Genomic DNA, 18,990 nt, shown 5'->3' with positions numbered 1-18,990 from the left:
GACAGTCTCTCGGGGCTGGAACTGAACTGGAGCCCCTGGCGTTGTAAGGCAGCAGTGCTAAACACTGAGCCACCTTACCACCCCACGGTGCACTGCTTTCCTCGCAATGATGTGCAGTTTGACGAATTGGCATGCTAAATTTCCCATAGGTGTTCAGGGATGAATAGGTTGGAGTAAATATAGAGTGTTGGGGTAGAATACATTTTGTGGACTTGTAGAGCCGAAGGCCCTGTTTCCACGCTGCAGGGATTCTATGGTATTAAATAGGATTCAGGACCAACACTTCTCTTCTAAAAGACCAGGTCTGATGCTTCAGGCAAAATAAGAACTAAATGGCCTTGAGATAATTGCTGGTGTGCGTGCATTTACAGTTGACACGTGCTGATGGCATCGATAGGTAGGTCTGTAAACTGGCTGAAAAATGAACATGATACATTACCGAAGCAATCTGCTTCAGCCTTGATTTTCAGCACCAGCTGGTCAGACACACAACTTACACAGTCTTTTAGTAACGTTATTATTGCAGATTATGGAATTTAAGTTTCAGCAGATGAGGGCATCTTTTATTCACAACTCACAGAGTTTACTGCAATTTGCAGTAACAGTACTATTTTACTATATAGAACATTGACATGTGTTGAGGGCATATCGACACTCTGAGGGTTTTAACCTTCCAAAAATGTTATCGAAGATCATCCTCAGAGTACATTTCTTGGAAAATGACTCGTGCAATTCGGAGAATCACAAAAATATGACAGCGGAGAGGGACGCTATTCGGCGCATGATGTATGTTACAATATTAGAAGCGAATACAACACACGCTTGACAAACAACATATGATTTTCTGCTTTCACTATGCATAGCCTGGACATATCAATATAGAATTGAAATAAATTCAGAAACCATAAGACCATAAGACAAAGAAGTGGAAGTAAGGCCATTCGGCCCATCGAGTCCACTCCGCCATTCAATCATGGCTGATGGGCATTTCAACTCCACTTACCCTTGTGACATCAAGAATTTATCAATCTCTGCCTTGAAGACATTTAGCGTCCCGGCCTCCACTGCACTACGTGGCAATGAATTCCATAGGCCCACCACTCTCTGGCTGACGAAATGTCTCCGCATTTCTGTTCTGAATTTACCCACTCTAATTCTAAGGCTGTGTCCACGGGTCCTAGCCTCCTCGCCTAATGGAAACTATTTCCTAGTGTCCACTCTTTCCAAGCCATGTATTCTCTTGTAAGTTTCTATTAGATCTCCCCCAATCTTCTAGACTCCAATGAATACAATCCCAGGATCCTCAGTCGTTCCTCGTATTAGACCTACCATTCCAGGGATCATCCGTCTGAACCTCTGCTTTACACGCTCTCGTGCCTGCATATCCTTCCTGGGGTGTGGGGAACAAAACCGGACACAGTACTCCAAATGGGGCCTAACCAGAGCTTTATAAAGTCTCAGTAGCACAACGGTGCTTTTATATTCCAACCCTCTTGAGATAAATGACAACATTGCATTCGCTTTCTTAATCACGGACTCAACCTGCATGTTTACTTTTAGAGAATCCTCGACTAGCACTCCCAGATCCCTTTGTGCTTTGGCTTTATGAATTTTCTCACCGTTAAGAAAGTAGTCCGTGCTTGTATTCTTTTTTTTCCAAAGTGCAAGACCTCGCATTTGCTCACATTGAATTCCAACAGCCATTTCCTGGACCACTCTCCCAAACTGTCTAGATCGTTCAGCAGCCTCCCCACTTTCTCATTAATACCTACCTGTCCACCTAACTTCGTATAATCGGTAAACCTCGCTAGAATGCCCCCAGTTCCTTCATCCAGATCATTAATATATAACGTGAACAGCTGCGGCCCCAACATTGAACCCTGTGGACACCGCTTGTCACCGGATGCCATTCCAAAAAAGAACTTTTTATCCTAACTCGCTGCCTTATGTGAAACAGCCAATCCCCAATCCATATCAGGATCTCACCTGAACACCATGAGCCCTCACCTTACTCAGCAGCCTCCCGTGTGGCACCTTATCAAAGGCCTTTTGGAAGTCTAGGTAGACCACATCCACTGTGTTTCCCTGGTCAAACCTACTTGTCATCTCTTCAAAGAATTCCAACAGGTTTGTCAGGCAAACCCTTACCTTAATAAATCCATGTTGACCTGCTCTAATCCGACCCTGCTCTTCTAAGAATTTAGAAACCTCATCCTTAATGATGGATTCTAGAACTTTACCAACAACCGAGGTTAGGCTAATTGGCCTATAATTTTTCATTTTTTGTCTTGATTCTTTCTTAAACGAGGGGGTTACAACAGAGATCTTTCAATCATCCGGGATTTCCCTGACTCCAGTGACTTTTGAAAGACCTCAACCAATGCCTCCACTATTTCCTCAGCCACCTCCCTCAGAACTCTAGCCCATCAGGGCCAGGAGATTTATCAATTTTAAGACCTTTTAGCTTTTCTAGCACTTTCTCGTTGTAATGGCAACCAAACTCAACTCAGCTTCCTGACTCCCTTTCATTGTTGGGATATTACTCATTTCTTCCACTGTGAATACAGACGCAAAGTACTTATTAAGTTCTCCAGCTATTTCCTTATCTCCCATCACTAGCCTTCCAGCAACAGTTTGAAGTGGCCCAATGTCTACTTTTGCCAATCGTTTGTTTCGTATGTGTTGAAAGAAACTTTTACGATCATTTCTAATATTACTGGCTAGCCTACCTTCATATTTGCTCCTTTCCTTCTTTATTTTTCTCTTTGTTATCCTCTGTTTGGTTTTGTAGCCTTCCCAATCTTCTGACTGGGAACCGACCACATTTGTCTGTTCTCTGTACATTATACATTCGCTACTGCTCTCTGTATATCTTGCTACTTTGTTCTTACGAATGGTTACCCATACTGCCTTTCATAACTTCATTTGGATGCACTTTATATTTTTTCTCTTTCACCAGCGTCAACGATCACTTTATCTTTCTTTCTCTTGTTTTGTTCTGTTTTCTACTTCAACATCCGCCTCTATTAATGGCATATAAAATGGGAAAATCATTCAGTATCTTCAGTTATGAAGAGAAATCACATTGTACTCGAAGCGTGAACTTTGGTTTTGTCTCCACTGATGCGGCCAGACATGCTACGCTTCTTTAAGAGCATCTGTGATTTAGTATTCCCGCATTCACTGTGCTGAGCTGTCACGAGAACATAAAATGGCCACATTTCCAATGTTCAAGTATGAATTTCTCAGACAGGAAATGCATTTTAGAAGTTAAAATGAGATTATTTATGTAATTAAATAAGGAACACGCCCTGCTTTAATGTGGAACGAGAATCATTTGTTTCGATTTGATTAATGCTTTATGGTGAATGAACACTCAGCTATATTAAGACTGTGATGTCAGTATTCGGGTCTGATTTGGAAAAGGTGAAAAGAACAGACATCCTGAGAGTAAGAAAAGGGTAAATCGGCCCCTCGCCCACCCACCACCCAGGTCGAATCGAAATCCATAGATGAGAAAATAGGGACAAATTGTGGATTTCATGTTGCAGCAAGTCAGTAAAGTCTAAAATGTCACATAAAATGGAAGGGAAGATGGAGGACTGAAAGAAACGGCGTGGAGAATTAGGAAAGGGCACTACATACGTAGGCAATAGTAAGGATTTATAAAAGTTATTTGACTGCATTGAACTCAGAGGCAAAATGTAAATTAATTTAAAATAACAAAACATCCACTTGTAAACATAGACTACATTGTCTGCCATGTTTTAAATGAAAGGAAATTGACGAGTTGCAAAATCAATAAGCAAAACTGCATGTCTGACTTGAACTCTGGTTTCTCTTCACAGATGCTGTCAGACCAGATTAACCTTTCCACCATCTTCTCTTTGTGTTTGTGGCCTCTTTTTCCTCAATGTGTACCTCATGTCCCAAAAGATCAAACCTGGTTTAACTTATTGATCATTTATGTGTTGCCAATGACAGAATAATCGAAAAGTGCTGTTAGCTCTCATGGCTTCCACTGACAGCAACCAGCTCTATATCATCACTCTCCGTCTTCATTTCATCATTTCAAAAATCTCCTCTAATTAAAATGTATCAAACCAAAACCACCGTCTTCGATTGCTGCTGAAAATCTAATTGCCCAATTTCGATTTCGTCTACTATACAGAAACAGCATCATGATTGACCATTTTTTTGAATATTTGCATTTGGAAGGATTCTGCGTAATTTGAGATGGAGACGGGAAGAATTGTGGCGGTAAGAGCTGCCCTTTTTATAAATGTATTTTAGAAGTTGGACTTCATATCTGCGAATTTAAGGAGCAGTAATTGCTTTTCCATAAGTTGTTGCATTTTTTTAAACTTTGGGGAGACAGAAAGACAAAGGCAGGTAACATATGGCCGGTCAATCAAATGAGAATGAACCCTCCACTGCTGACAACACAGCTGTGAATTTGCAGAGCTGCTACCTTTTTGATTTGAATTCACATAATACTGGAGATTGGAGTGAGTCTAAAAGCAATTTCTAAATAGGGAAATTCACCGCTGACCTTGGAGGAACCTATGTGCGAAAACTCAAATTACGAAATCAATTAAGCACATAGTTTTGAATATAACCGTTTTGTGGTTAATCTACAATTGAGAACAGCCTCTTGGTTAAACGTTTATTCACAGATAACCTTGACGATGTAAACCTGGAGCAGTATTAGTTTGAGCAGTAAGATTCAACTATTTTTTTGTGTCTGTAGATTGTTAAGGTGCAAATATGAACCTGAGCAGCATAATCCATCATGCTATCGAATGTGGGACAGGAGAAAGAGTTTCCATGTTACTGAGGATTGCATCTGCACTAATTTTGTATTGTTTACGAATTCTATCGTATCACAAGGATCAGTTGGAGCGGCAGTTAGAGGTTATAAGGAATGTACAAGAGGGAAGGGGTGTAATGCATGGCAGTAAAATGAAGGAAGAAAATCTCAGATGCATTGAGTTATAGAGATAGAGATGTTCAGAATGGGAACAGATCAGGTAAAAACAATGACTGCAGATGCTGGGAACCAGAGTCTAGATTACAGAGGTGCTTGAAAAGATCAGCAATTCAGGCAGACGATTCGGTCCAACTCGTCCATGCCGACCAGATATCCCAACCCAACCTAGTCCCACCTGCCAGCACCTGGCCCATATCCCTCTAAACCCTTCCTATTCATATACCCATCCACATATCTCTTGAATGTTGCACATGTACCAGCCTCCACCACTTCCTCTGGTAGCTCATTACATACCCACATCACCCTCTGTGTGAAAAGGTTGCCCCATAGATCTATTTAATATCTTTCTCCTCTCACACTATACCTATGCACTCTAATTCTGGACTCCACGACCTCAGGGAAAAGACTTTGCCTATTTACCCAGTCCATGCCCCTCATAATTTTGTAAACCTCTATAAGGTCACCCCTCAACCTCCGACGCTCCAGGCAAAACAGCCTCAGCCAGTTCAGCCTCTTCCTGTAGCTCAAATCCTCCAACCCTGGCAACATCTTTATAAGTCTTTTCAGAACCCTTTCAAGTTTCACAATATCCTTCCGATAGGAAGGAGACCGGAATTACAAGGAATATTTCAACAGTGGCCTAACCAATGTCCTCTTTAGCTGCAACATGACCTCCCAACTCCTGTACTCAATAATCTGACGAATAAATGTAACAGACCAAACACCTTCTTCACTATCCTAAATAACTGCGACTCCATTTTCAAGGAGCTATGAACTTGCACTAAAAGGTATCTTTGTCCAGCAACACTCCCTAGCACCTTACAATAAATATATAAGTCCTGCTAAGATTTGCTTTCCAAAAATGCAGCACCTCACATTTATCTGAAATAAACTCCACCTGCCCCATCTCAGCTAATTGGCACATCTGGTAAAGATTCTGTTGTAATCTGAGGGACCCCTCTTCACCGTCCGCTACACCTCCAATTTTGTTGTCATCTGCAACCTTACGTACTGTACCTCTTATGTTCGCATACAAATCATTTATGTAAATGAGAAAAAGCAGATAACTCTGCACCAATCCTTGTGGCACTCCACTGGTCACAGGTCTCCAGTCTGAAAAGCAAGGCTCCAATACCACCCTCTGTCTTCTATCTTTGAGCCAGTTCTGTATCCAAATGGCTAGTTCTCCCATGGTTTGCCTTGTCGAACGCCATACTGAAGTCCATATAGATCGCATCTACCGCTCTGCCCTCATCAATCCTCTTTGTTACTTATTCAAAACTCAATCAAAATTGTGTGACATGATTTCCCACGCACAAAGCCATGTTGACTGTCCCAGTTCAGTCCTTGCCTTTCCAAATACATGTATATCCTATCCCTTCGGATTCCCTCCAACAATTTGCCCACCACCGGAGTCATGCTCACTGGTCCACAGTTCCCTGGCTTGTCCTTCCCACCATTTTTAAAGAGTGGCACCACGTTTGACAACCTCCAGTCTTCTGGCACCTCACCTGTGGCTATCGATGATACAATATCTCAGTAAGAGGCCCGGCAATCACTTCTCGAGCTTCCCATAGAAATCTCGGGTACACCTGATCAGGTCCTGGGAACTTATCTATTTTTATCCTTTTCAAGACATCTGGCACTTCCTCCTCTGTAATCTGGACATTTTACAAGATGCCACAATCTATTTCCTTACAGGCTGTATCTTCCATATCCTTTTCCACACAAAATACTAATGCAAAATACTCATGCAGTATCTCCACCATTTTCTGTGGCTCCACACAAAGGCCGTTTTGCTGATCTTTGGCGGGCCATAGTCTCTCCCTAGTTACCCTTTTTTCCTTAATATATTTACAAAAGCCCTTTGGAATCTCCTTAATTCTATTTGCCAAAGCTATATCATGTCCCCATTTTGCCCTCCTGATTTCCCTCATATGAATCCTCCCACTTGCTTTATGCTGTACTAAGGATTCATTCGATCTCTCTTGTCTATATTTTACATATGCTATCTTCTTTTTCGCAACCAAACCCTCAAATTCTTTAGTCATCCAGCATTCCCTATACCTCTCAGCCTTTCGTTTCACCCTTACAGGAATATACTTTTTTTGATAGGTCAGAGTAACGTCGAGAGTCGAAGGGCCTCTACTGTGCTGTAATTTTCTATGTGTTACATTTTGTGTGCTTGTGTGTTTTCAATCGTGTGAGCGTACTGCAGAATGTTGTTCGCCACTTCACAATGGATGTATCAGCGTATGACTTTCAGCCTGAGCATCCACAATACGAATGTCATCCACCAACCTGGCTCAGCATTGCAGAGTGAAAACCGTATCATCAAGATCCACGCGACACCCTGTCAATACCGCAGGAGAGTTCTGTGGTTAAAAGCAGATATTGATGAAGATATCCAACACTGCTAGTGTGCTAGCACAGGTTTCGACCGTATAAGGGCAAGAGTGTCGAGGACAACAACATCAGAGCTGTTACCAGGCTCATGGGAGACAGAGATGTAGTAGTTCCCATACTCTTGCATGTCTCAGCGACATGGGATATCCCTTACGAATACGCTGGGAAGACAGACGCACCAACACCACTATCCCCGACCAGACCAACATCTCAGCATAAAGGCACTGACCACCATGCCCTTGATCAGCTGCGAAAGACTGAGTACGTCATCCCCATGATTGACGCAAGACTCCCAGATTATGTACTCTCCTTCCAGCTCCGAAACGGCAGGCGAGCCTCGGGTGGACAGAGGGAGCACTTCAGTGATATCTCCAAGGCCTCACTGTTGAAGCGTAACACTCCTTCCAACACTTGTGAATCACTGGGCCATGGCCGTTCAAAGTGGTGAAGATGCAATGGGAAGACGTCAGCAATTCCAGACTTGCTGTGGGGGAAAAGTGGAAGTCAGGCATAAATAGCAAAAGAAGCGCGCAGACAAACCAACGCCGCACCGACACACTTCCCACGGCCATTTTTTGTCTCACGAGAAACAATCTGTGTAAGCCACATCGGTTCATACAGCCACCCACAGATTCACTGTGAGAGTCGGGGAGAGCCATCCTCACCTTTAACACACCGCCAACGAGTTGCTTAGACAGGAAGAGTCAAGACCCTCATAATTTTCCAACTGCATTTTGTAACAATTTCAAATATTTCCCTGTTAATGCAGGTTCTCACAATATATTGCTGTAAGGGGACCTAAACACTGCCTTTCCATTTCTGTGTTCGGTCAATTATTGCACAGAAATTGCAATCATACTTATTCATAATCTGAAGCGAAGTATTTTCTTGGTTATCCCAACTATGAGGGTTCGTATCATTCCTTCCAATCCATCTGAGTTTCCATAATGTTGTGTAGCCATGAATGTTAATGCCCCACCTTTATGTTCACCCTGCGACCACGGCTCCCTGAGGGGATTAGACAGAAATAATGTACCTCTACGTGTCACAAGATGATCTCCATTATTGCAAATGCTTTGTGCATTCAAATCAAGAAATTTCAATTTACGTTTTAAACCAGAACTTCCTGTCACAAATTTATCTTCTGTTGTCCGATTTTAGTTAAACTCAGGCTCTTCATTTTCCTTTCTGCTTGTCTTCAGCCACATTCTCGTGGGATATCAACATTTCATATTTACATTTGCATTAAGACATTTTTTTCCAACTGCTGTCCTTGTCCCTCCTCATCTGTCTCAATTTAAACCACTCTGCATAATCCTGGTCATAACATTTAGTAGAACACTGATCCCAGTACCGTTCATCCCAACATAATTGCTCACCCTTCCTGGACTCCTGATAACAGCGCCAGTTGAATCAAACCTTTTTTTCTGACACGATTGTTTAATCATGAAATCTTCTTGTTGCTACGAGACATGCTTAAGTTAAAATCAGAAACACAGAGAAGAGTCCTCCCACGCAGTAAGCTGTCAAAATTCGATTGGTCAAGAGCTATTTAAATAAAAAGAACATATTTTATTTCTTGAAGTGTGGCAGAGAATAACTAACTATCCACTATTTATAGTTTCTTTCTTTCACCTATCTTTCATTCTACCTTCTAGAAAAGTAGTTGGATTAAACTCCCAATCAAAATTCACACGACAGCATTTCTCATCTCAAAACCGGAGAGCTGGATGTTATTATATTCGTATCCTCCAGTGTCTTCTTTTCTGCATGTTAGGAATTTCTGCGTTACAGGTTATTGATCGAAAAAGGACTTCCAAGAGAGATATTTTTTCAAGTAGTCTCTTCCATGCTAGGACTCGGCATATCTCCTCTTAACTGTTCCATTTTCCACCTCTTATACTCCAGAGCATCGGATTTTGTCATTGGCTTTAAGATTGTCACTATACATAAGTCAAACTTGATTGGAGTTTGATGTATTCCAGGAATTATGTAAACTGATTGGCTGAATTCGAATTTACTTTTTTTCTCTAAGCAATGAACTAATCGAGTAGTTCGACCCATGGTAACATTGTTGCCATTTTGCGTACACTTGGCGTTGTTTCCAGTAGTTCTGATTATGTTAAATCTCTTAACAGTATACCCACATCTTCACGACACTGGACTCTGGTGACTTAACGCAGGATATCTCCATGTGTCAGTCTTTACTGTGCCGGTTTCTGCACATCTTTTTCATGAACGTCGTCTGAGATATGGAGCCAACACAATCCTCCTCTCCAGAGAGACAAGGCAGCATATGCGAGGAATAGACTGGGACTATCGAGGTCTCTGTGGGACCCAGTGACATTCTACTTGAGTGATGCTCTCTTCTCAGTCTAATTTCTGAGTCTGAGTATTTCTCTGTCTCCTGTAGGTAATCAGGATTATCCTGACTCAGCAGATTTGTAGTCTTGTGTATCACCTCATTGAAGACAGTTGGTCAACCAGAGAGATACACAATGTTATCCGGAGCCTTTAATATCTTCTGCAGCGAGGTAAGATCACTCACAGTAAACATCACAGAGAGGTGTTATTGGCCTCTAACTCAGACCCTGAGGACATGACTTAAATACAATGTTGGGCAAGTAACATAAGAGAAAAATCACAGGCTTCATCATCACTTTTATTTTGCAGCTTCTTCTGCCCTCATATCGGTGACTGGCAGTGTTTATGACTTCAAAACATTGCAAACCACGGCCTGCATTTCACCAATCTGTGCTGCCATATCATAACTTGCAATGCACTGAGGCAAAATTCCGTAATTATTAGTATAATGGTAACATGAGGGAAATCAACTTAAGTGATGTGCGTTATATGTTGTTTAAGTGGAATTCAGCAGGATTTTCTTACAAGATCCCGCATAGTGGTTCATTGAGGAAAGATAAATCTGACTGTATCCCGGGACAGCTAGCAAATGGACCACAAAACTAACTTGACTGTAGAATGCAGAGGGTGGTTTGAGAGCGCTGTGATTCAGACTGCAGACGCCTGACCAAGAGTATGCCACAGCGATCGGTGCTTGTTCCGCTGCTGTTTACTATTTTAATAAATAATATGAATGAGAATTTAGGAGCTATGGTTTGTAAGTTTGCAGTTTACACCAAGATTGATTGAATACTGGAAAGTGAAGAAGGTGTTTCTGGAAATGCAACTTGATCACTGGAATGATGAATGGTAGATAGAGTTTGATTTAGATAATGCGAGGTGTTGCATTTTGTGGAAGATTAAGAAATCCACCGTCAATGCTAGGGCTTGGGGAGTGTCAAATAACAGAAATATCGTATGGTACAAACTCGTAGCTTCTTCAAAATGGAGTTAAAGATTTCCTGGGTGATGACGAAGATTTTCTGCATGCTTTTATTTAAATCAGTCCAGGAAATGGGACGGCATATGAAAGATGTGAAAGACGCTGGTGAGGTCACATTTGAAGAAAAGTGTGCGGTTCTAATTTCTCGAATATAGAAACGATATTATTAATCTAGAAAGAGTTAGGAAAATATTTACGATGACAGGACCTGAACTGGAAGGTTTGTGTCACAGAGAGAGGTTGGATAGGCTCGGAATCTTTTCCCCAGAGAGCAGCAGACTGAGGGATGACTTAACAGAAGTGTTTAAAATCATGAGTGGCGGGGAAGAATTAGACCGTGGAGAGCTGTTCCTAATGGTAGCTGAGTCCATAACATCAGGGCATACATTTAAGGTGAGAGGGTAAAGATACAAATGGGTCCAGAGGGGTCTCATAGAAGGCAGTGAGTGTCTTTAACAGGGTTCCAGAGACATTGGTGGAAGTGAGTATAATTTTGTTATTTTAGAAACCTTTTTAGATAGATATGGAGCATTTTGAACCACACACAGGCAAATGGGACCAGGTTACGATGTGGAAAATGGGCAACATGAACAGGTTGGACTGAACGGCCTGATTTCATGTTGTAGATATTTATGACTCCTTAACTCATTCTTTTACCCGCTTGTGGGCAACTGAGATCATTAGAGCATAGAACAGTAAAGCACAGTACAGGCCCTTCAGCGCGTGATTTTGTACCCAGCTTTTATCTTAACCTAACATCAATGTAAACTACAAACCCCTCAATATATTGGGTTGTCCGGCAGTCAGTAAAATGTACCTAATGTCTCTGAGAGTACTAACCCTGCTGGCCGTACATTCCACACACACATCACTGTCTGCGTAAAGAACCTATCTCTGACATCTCCCCTATGCCTTCCTCTAATCACCTGAAAATTAACACCTCGTGCAATAGCCATTTCTGCCGTGGCGAAAAGACTCTGCCTATCTACTCTATCGATGCCTTTCATTACCTTGTGAAAACGTGGTGACTGTAGATGCAGGAGATCAGAGTCACAAAGTGTGTTGTTCGAAAAGCACAGCGTGTCAGGCAGCATCGGAGGAGCAGGAGAGTTGATGTTTCGTGCATAAGCATATTCCTGATTTGGAGATGTCCGTGTTGGACTGAAGTTTAAAAATTAACAATTACAGAACATCAGGTTTAGTCCAACAGTTTTAATTAGAAGCAGTAGCTTTCGGAGCACTGCTCTTCGTCTGGTTGTTGTGGAGTACGAGATTGGAAGACTCATGATTTATAGCAAAAATTCACAGTTGGATGTAACTGAAATTATTAATGGAATAAGACCTGGATTGCCTGTTAAGTCTCTCATCTGTTAGAATGACCATGTTGGTTTCAGTTCTTCCCTATGCAAATCACAGCATTTTTGTAAAAGTTGCATTCTCAGGTGAACTTTAACAATTATTGTCATGTTGGCCGTGATAATGTATTGAAGGTGTGAACTTCCTTGTGTGAGATTGTTCGTGCACAATGGTTCGATTTATTCGAATATTTTAAAAAACGGATTTACACAACCTGACATGGATTCATGAAATTTTTGAGCAAAGTAAAACGTAATTCTGCTAGTGGAGATTCACTTCACCAACTTTTATGTGTACGTGTGCATGTCTGGGGAGGGCGTGGTTATGGGTGTCTGTGAGTGTGGGTGCATATGTTTGACTGTGCGTGTGAAGGAATATAGGTCTGTGAGACGGTGCCTGTGTGTGTGGGAGTATATGTGTGAGCGTATGAGAAAGGGTCTGCGAGAGTATGACTGGAGCAGTGTGTGTATGTGTGGGTATGAGTTTGTGTGCGTGTATGTTGGAGTGTGCATGCGTGTAGGAGTGTCTGTGTGCATGACCGCCACTTTTTGTTGTTGCTTGCCCGAAGTCCGCCTTGGAGGACTGTCAAACGAATGTCCGAGACCGCTGTCGTGTTCTCCGACTGGCTGGGAACATTCCTGTATGTTGATTGCTGTGTGGTCCATTCATCCGTTTGCGACGCCACTGATTGGTGCCGTCAATATCCCATGCCTCAGGGCATCCTTGCCTGCAGAATATGAGATAGACAACGTTGGTTGAATCACATGAGTACCTGACAAGAACATGTTGGAAGGTGCTCCCACGCATAATGTTGACATCCGTGTCGACATTCTGACACGTCTTGCAGCGTCGACCGTGAGGAAGTTATATCGTATCGTTTGCTACAAATAATGATCTATTGATATTTGGTGGTTGTTTAAACGCGAGAAGCGCAGGTGTGGGGAAGGTCTTGGCGATGTTCACAATGCGAGATTCAGTGAATAACATTGAATTTCAAGGCACTGTGGTGAGTGAGCCTCGTATTATCGTGCACAATTTCTGGCATTTATGTGGCGCGAATGCTACTTGCCACTTGTCAGCCCAAGCTTAGATATTTTCCAGATTTTGTTGTATTTGAGCACGGAATGTTTCAATATGTAAGGAGTCACGAATGGTGCTGAAAACTGTGCAATCATCAGCGAACCACACCGCTTCTGAAGTTATGACAGAGGCAAGGTCATTAATGAATCATCTGAATGTTCATGGGCCTCGGCACAACCCTGTGGGACTCCTGTGAAGATGTCCTCGAGATGAGATGACTGACCTTCCTCAACCACAACCATTGTCTTTTGTGCTCGTTATGATTCCAACCAGCAGAGTGGTGGGAACTGGTACCCATTGATTCGAGGTTTGCCAGAGCTCCTTGATGCCAAACTTGGTCAAAGACCGCCTTGATGGATTTCAGCAAAAGTGCTTGACAACATTTAGTGTATTAGACTGTTTAACGCGTTCACTGATCAATGCAAAAGGATATGGTATGCAAAAGGAACCAGTCAACTAGTCACAAAATCGGTTTAATGCCTCTCGACAGAAGGTGGTGGGATATATTATGTTTTATAGACTGGATGCATGTGAACAGCGATGTAGTGGGTTCACTGTTGTTTGTTATTTGAATAAATGATTTGGTTGAGAATTATCTTTGCATGTTAAGTACGTTTTTGAGTGACAATGAAATTGGTGATATCGTGGACAGTGAAAAATCTAATCTGTGAGACAACAAGATAGTGAACTGAGGAATAGCAGGTGGATTGTGAAGTGTTGCATTTTGGTAAGCCAAACCAGCGCGGGAGTTGTATATGGCCCTGGGTAGTATTGTGAAGCAGACATCTCGGAGTCGATACACAGTTCTTTGAAAGAGACATCACCTATACTTAGGGTGATTAAGCAAGAGAATGGGACATTTGTCTTCAATGCTCAGTGACTCCGTGTTGGGAAAACATGTTGTGGTTGTATAATACATTGGAGGGCCCACCATAAAAGTTTTATTGATCTGCAGGAAGAACTGATCTGGTTCACTTACGTCCTTTAGGGAAGGTCATCTGAAATTCTTACCTGCACTGGCTTACGTGTGACTCCAGACCCACAGCAATATGGATGACTCTGAGGTACCCTCTGGGCAATTATCAGTAGGGCAATGACTGCTGGTCCAAACAGTGACATCCTCACCAAATGAATGACTAAATAAAAATCCATTTTCCATCCATAACTCTGCAAACAACTCCAGCTGCAGCAATTCGTACTGGCATTGTATCACTGTTTGGGCTCTGACCACTCTGTGTGACACACTCACCATCTCCAGCACCTTCAACACTTCCATTTTCCTGCCATGTCATTAAATCTCGACAATGTTTCTCCTACCTAGTGCCCCTCTCCTGTGAGGAGACCATGTGTGATCCCTTTAACACTTACTTATAAACACTCTCTCGCTTCCGATTTGTCAGCACCTTTTGGTGATTTTCAAATATGATCAACTTCGTCGTGAGGAAAGAACGGGTGGGACCTTCATACTGAGTGTTTGACAGTTTCAATATAATGTCCCTTTTTGAATATTTTACACTATTTCTTCAAATGTTTTCCACTATTTCCTTATAGCCATAGATTTCAGTCTGTTTACCCTGTTTATCTTGATCATTTATGCTCTGAATCTCATGCAATTGACTATTCGGCTTCGAGTTCTAGATTATTCATTCGTCAGTTCACTTTAAAATTTATAATTCATTTGAATTTCAATTTTGCACGATTTCTCGGGGGATCTCTCATTGTGGCATTACTCACTCACTCAGCTTCATCACACTGCTGTCGATCTGAGATCGTCAGTCGAACAATATGTTACTCAAAGAAACACAGCCCAAACTATTCTCTGAACTCCTCTTTGAATATCATTCTTGACAGTGTGATTGTTTCAAATTATATGAAGATTGAAATCTCCCAAAATTATAAAGTGTCTTTGTTTCAATTTCAAAAGTATTTCGCCTCAATGCAGTGATGAGCAATGAAATTCTTTTTATAGCTTTAAGCTCTTCGCATGCCTTTGCGTTTGACACGTTGTATCTAGCATTTGCATTCAGGCTGATTCTACTCCATAACCTGAGGCCAGATGTATTTGCTGTTATGCCATTGTCAGCCATTGCTGTCAGGGTTATCTCTACAGTTTTCGCATTCTGACTGCGTCCCCGCAAGTTTGTGCACCATTGAATACTAATTTTCCAAATTTCCTTCACCTTGTAACCATGTCTCTCTTGTGACAAAATCTTAATTATTTTTGTACTCCAAGTCCATCTACATTATTAAGCATGTATTGTCCATTAAAAAAAAATCATAATTTGCTCTTTACCACAGGTTCCTGTCACAAACCTATTTTCTGGTGTACAATTTTAGTTAAAGGCTGACCTTTCATGCATGGCTTCAATCACAGCCCCATGCTTTTCAATTGTTTCTCATTTTCTCCTTGGGTTTTCAAAGCTTCTTTCACCGGTCAGTTTAAACTCTCAGTCAGTTAAAAGCCCTGCCGTAAAGCTGTAAATATAATTGTCCAGGACACTGATAAGACCAGGATATTGGTGTCTCTGAATCGTCAGCAGTTATTGCCCACTCCTAGCTGTTCTTGAAATGAACGGCTTTATAATCCCTTTCAGAATGCACTTGAGAATCAACCATATTGCTGCAGTTCTGGAGTCATAACATGACGTCCACAGCAGGTGACGTTGGAAGATGCACTTCTATAAAGGCATAAAAGTAACAGCTGGATTTTAGATCACAACTCTAATGATGTAACTGCAATTTATAAACTGTTAATTGCATATTTTTCAAGAATTGTTTAATTCAAGCGTTTCCGTTGGTGCGATTTGAATCGGGGTCGCCTGCACTTTAGACAAGCTTTTCAGATAACTTGACTCATGATAACACCACTCAGCCATCAGTTTGCCTGCTAAGAAGTGACCCATCGCTGAGGACTGATACTCGTGCATCATGATTCAAAACCCCTTCAATCTGTAAAACTGTTTGATCCTGAAATCTTCCTGCACTCGACTGACATCATTCATTGCCTCTCCATATGGCATTCCTCACTCTCTATGTGTCTGTCAGCGTATTGTGCAGCTGCTTCAGATCCTGAGCTAACAGAATTCTACACTTCGGCGGGATGAGGCAGCACGGATCGACGATGGAAATTGGGATTTACGAGACCACTGTGGGACTCAGTAACATTCAACATATGTAAACCTCACAACATCAGCTTACTTTGTGATTCACTCTATTTTTCTAACTCCTGTAGGTTATCAGGAATTGTGTGACTCAAAGATCTCCCACATGCTGGGTTTCTTGTCGATCATTCATTGAAGATGGTAGGTCAGGCAAAGAAACAAAGTGTAGGGAGCTCTGGAGCGTTCAATAAATCCTGAAGTGGGGTAAGAACACTAACAGTGAACAGAGTAGAGAGCAACGAGAGGACTCCAAACAGCATCTAACAAGACATGATATAGATGCATTATTTGAGGGTGAGCACAGTACAGAAACACATCAGGCTTAATCACAACCCCCACTTTAAGTGTTGTACTAACACAGCAACGAAAGTTAACAGTTATCAATCCAGGCGTCTGCTGTCTTAGTGAGCAACAGTACAACAGAGGTGAAAGGAGGCCCACCACCGAAGAGTGAGCCTCTGCCTCCAACTGTCAACCCAGTTTTGTACCCAGTTCCCTCGCGGCCCCTGACCCAATGTTATCTAACTGTACTACTCTATGTATCATGGTAAACCCTGTGCAAGGCCTTACTGAATACAGAAACGACTTCTATTGCTTTGACTTACATATTCCTCTTCACATCTTCATTAAATTCAGTCAAAGTTTTAGACATGATTTCACACGCATAAAATCCTACTGAGGATCTGTAATCTGTCCTTATATTTCCAACTGCATGTAAATGCTACCTCTCAGAATCGTTTCCTAACTGACGCTGATGTCTGGCTCTTTCGTCTGTAGTTCTCTGGCTTTCCCTCGCAGCTTTCCTTAAGTAATGGCACAGCATGATATTCATGCTCACAGAGTCATACAGCGATAAAACTGACCCTTTGTTCGATTCCGACCATAATCTAAAAATAAAGTTGTCCCACCTGTCTGTTCCTAGCCAAAATCCATCCAAACCTTTCCTATTCTTTTGTTTATGCAAATGACTTATACATGTAACTGTACCGTTTTGCATGTAACTGTAACGTGCACTCTTCCTCTGGAAGTTCACTCCACATGCTAAACATCCTGTGTGAAACAATTTACAAATGACGGCGTTATATGACTTCGTCTGTCCACCTCCAGGCTCGAGTGAACAAATTTGCAGTCTATCCAGCATGTGTTTTTTTCTAACTCAAATCTCCCATATCCAGCAGCATCTAGGTAAATCTCACCTGAACCCTCTCCGATTTCGTAAAATCCTTCCAGGTTATCTTGTCGCTATTATATTAGAGGCCTCAACAATGCCCTGGGCAACAACAACATGACTTCATAACGCTTCTACTCAAAGACCTGAGTCATGAAGGCAAGTGTACCAAGCGCTTTTTCACCACTGTGTTTGCATATGATGCAAACTTCAAAATCATATGTATCTGGTCCTGGAGGTCACGAATGTCCCGAAAACTCCAAAACGCGTAACCATTGATTGTATAAGCCCTACCCTTGTTTGTTGCACCAAAGTGTGTTACCTCACATTTATTCAGATGGAACGACATCTGCCGTTTTTCAGCCCATTCACCCACTTCATCAAGATCGCTCTGTAATTAAAAAAAAGTCTCCTTCACTGTCCGCTCTGCCAACCTCACGTCTTGCAGCTCAAAAGGAAAGACTCTCAATGATGCAATTACTGCTGCAATTTCTTCCCCAATCTCCCACGTTGTTCTGAGATAGACTTGTTCTGGTCCCGGGGATTTCGTTACTTTTTATTTCAAAACCTCCGGCAGCTCCTTTTCTGTAGCGTGGACTCTTTGCATGAGATAATCATTGTGTCCTGGAGATGCACAGCACGGAAACAGACCCTTCAGTGCAAATCATCCATGCTGACCATAAAGCTAGATCCATTTGGCAGCATTTTGCTAGTAACCCTCCAATTCATGTTCCCATTCATAGGCCGGCAAAATATAATTTCATCAATCTCCGCTACTTCATCTCTCAGCTCAATCCATACATGCACCGCCATCGATGAGAAAAGGCTGCTCCTTTGGTCCCTTTTAAATTTTACCCTTCTTCACATAAACCTGTGCATTCCAGTTATTCTATCCAAGACCATTATGGTTTTACAAAGCTTTGTGAAGATACTCCTCAGACTCCGACCTTGATGGAAAATAGCTTCAGTTATTCAACATCTACATATATCTAACGCCCTCCACACTTGGCAACATGCCAATCCCTTCTAAGATTTGCAATATCCTTCCAGTAGCAAGGTGACCAGAACTGTATACAGTATTCCGGAAGTGGCTTAATTTATCATTGTTTGTTTTCCTGACATCCCAGACATTCTCCACACTAAGTTCTGAATTGAAATATTTATTCAGGATTTTACCCATCGCCTGTTCCACACAGCGATAGTCTCATTGATCATTAAGACTGCTAAATTCTCCCGAATATCTTTAGATACGACTTAACCTTATTTGCCAAAGCTATCTCATGTCCCTTTTTTTTGGAATTCTGATCTCCATTTTAAGTGAATTCCTACAGCAAATGTTCCTCGAGAGATTCACGTGATCCAGCTATCTATATCTGACATGTGCCCTCTTTTTCTTCACCAGAGCTTCAGTAGTCAGCCACTGTTTCGAACTTGTATCAGCAAGGACCTTCACATTAACGTGACCTCTCAATTTATCTCACAC

This window comes from Chiloscyllium plagiosum, unplaced genomic scaffold (genome assembly GCF_037043375.1).
Source record: "Chiloscyllium plagiosum isolate Xiang-an unplaced genomic scaffold, Cpla_swu_hap1 HiC_scaffold_50, whole genome shotgun sequence".
NCBI lineage: Eukaryota > Metazoa > Chordata > Chondrichthyes > Orectolobiformes > Hemiscylliidae > Chiloscyllium > Chiloscyllium plagiosum.
This window is presented reverse-complemented; position numbering follows the sequence as displayed.